This window comes from Hordeum vulgare, chromosome 7H, assembly GCF_904849725.1.
Source record: "Hordeum vulgare subsp. vulgare chromosome 7H, MorexV3_pseudomolecules_assembly, whole genome shotgun sequence".
NCBI classification, from domain to species: Eukaryota; Viridiplantae; Streptophyta; class Magnoliopsida; order Poales; family Poaceae; genus Hordeum; species Hordeum vulgare.
The window spans coordinates 564,205,411-564,207,976 of record NC_058524.1 but is presented as its reverse complement, the minus strand read 5'-3'; the positions used below and the strand labels follow the sequence as shown (position 1 = coordinate 564,207,976).

Below are 2,566 nucleotides of genomic sequence, written 5' to 3'. Positions count from 1 at the left end.
TCTGATCCACGAAGCAGTTGGAAGCTCACTCGCCCTACCGAGGGTAAGCCCCAAGCGAGGTGCTAAGGATTCAACCTCCTTGGGGATAGCCTCCAAATGAGTGACATGAGGCTGCGTGGCTCACGGTGTTGGGATAGTGGTAATAGGAGATGCATAACATGAGTATGAGGGATCACACTCATCCCTAGTGGGGAGACAACAAGTTGTCACTACTACAGAAAAGCCTAGCTACGACGTGGCAAAAAGGGCTTTGCTAGCATGGTAGCCCGATGCCACCAATATGGCGCCATTGTTAAAAAAATGTTGGTGTTGGGTCCCACGTTAGTGATATTCTATGTGTTGACACCGTGCCACATGGAGAATGCCACCACTATAATTTCTCACCTAGTGACGTGCAATGTACACTGCACGCTAGGAATGTTTCGTGCAGCCAAAAAAATCACACCACATAACATTTAGCATTTGACTTTAGGCATTAGAACTAGACTAATAGAACAATTCATTTCAGCTAATAATAAGTGATAATCTCACATGCAGTACGAGAGCTAGCTAGACATTTAATAATGACAATCCTCACAAACACGAGAAAACTTACATAGTCAATAAGGAGTTCATTTAATAACGACAATCCTCACAAACACGAGCAAACTTACATAGCCACAAACATAATTTTAAAGGTGGTTGATGACAATCATAATCCTCAAGTCATAGCGTGGGGTGTTCTTGATAGTGACTAAGACGACCTGTCCAACCCATAGATTCTTGCCAGCAAGGAAGTAGCTCCACCCAGCCGCACTGAAGATAGTGCAACCGTGCGTGTCCACTCCATAAGCACATGTAGTGATGGAGCCCCTTGTAGGAAGGCGTAGTCCAACAATGCGTGCTTCATCCGGATTGATGCCACACTTCACACATAGTCTCTCACGTAATTTCTGAAAAAACAAATATGATGATCATGTCACACTACTACACTATAAGCATATCATCACATCAATATACGGAGCATATCACATTACAATACTATAAACATATTAGCACACTAAGCATATCATCAAATTCTACACACTAAGCATATCATCAAATTACTATACTAAGCATATGATCACATTACTACACTATAATCAATATATCACATTACTAAAGCATATCACATTACTATATTATAATCATATCATCACATTAATATACTAATAATATCACATTACTATACTATAAGCATATTAGCACACTAAGCATATCATCAAATTCTACACGCTAAGCATATCATCAAATTACTACACAAATAAGTAACATACCATGACATGACGGTTAACCATCATCCGTGTCAGGCGGGTCACGAATGGCATCCCGACATAGGCATCATGTGGCGGAAGTTTTCCCACAGCTTGTCTGTTTCATCCTTGCTCAGCCTGATCATTCTTTGGGCATAGAGTACTTCATCAAGTGGGTCCTCATCTTCTTCCTCCGAGTTAAGATATATAAGATCGAGCCTTGGAGTTTGTCTTCTAAAGAAGAAGCTGATCAATTCACCCCCACTGGGATGCATGTGGGCGATGAAACGATCCCATTCATCTCATCCAATATGGGTTATGTTCCATTCCTTATTGACCTCCATAGTGTAGGGGACCCCAGGAGCGTCGAAGATGACAATGTCTCCAGTAATAAGCTCATTGAAATCCAATTTCACATTGCAAGGGATGACCTATGTAAGAAAAAACAAAACACACACACACACACCATCATTAGTGGAAATAACAACAAGAACAAAAGAACAATCTATTAGAAGGTTCATATAATGTGTTACCGCTGCAGGAACAAAACACGACTAGAAGTAAATGCCGAACAATGTGCCAGGTGCAAGGATGGTTGCACACCTTGACTTGCACACTCGACATGGTGGTGGTTGCAGCATTCTACACAAAACATATTGAAAACTAAGTATATAATCGGATTTTAGACTAGTGAACCGACTCTTAAGTATAACCGAATACTACGGTGCTAAATTAAGTTGAACTTGAATCATTAATATTCTAGACACTCAAAGTATCTCTACTCAAAATGTACTATTCAAGCCATATTTTACACTGGAACTAAAATTTCTACACAAAGCAATCCATGAATCAAATTTCAATTGTGCATCACATAAAGCAATCCATTATATATATGTACTAAAATTCTACACAAAGCAATCCTAAATCAACTTGTAGATGAATCACACATATGGATTATGAGTGGACGGAGGAGGTGCGAGTGGACAGGAAGGAGATGCAATGGGCGGGGAAGGAGAGGATTGAACCTTGCTAGGGGGCGACGGGGCTACGACGAGAGGCGACAGTGGCGGCTGGTCGAGGGGGGAGTTGAAATGAAAGGACGGTGACTTAGGTCTTTTACTAAGGCGTGGGAGTTGACTCAGGTGGACCGTTGCTGGTATGGGCCTAAAATGCAATACCGTATCTATTAACAACCCAAATAAAAGAAATATTAATTAAGAATAATGAAAGACTTAACATAATTAAACACTCAAGATTAGAACCGGTAGAAATAATGATGTCAAAAATGTAATATA

The 2,566-nt window shown here is 40.5% G+C and overlaps 1 pseudogene; it reads right to left on the bottom strand.

The window, feature by feature from the left end:
• Positions 1-671: 671 nt before the first annotated feature.
• On the bottom strand, positions 672-1,681 carry LOC123411668 (annotated as a pseudogene).
• Between the last annotated feature and the right edge of the window lie 885 nt (positions 1,682-2,566).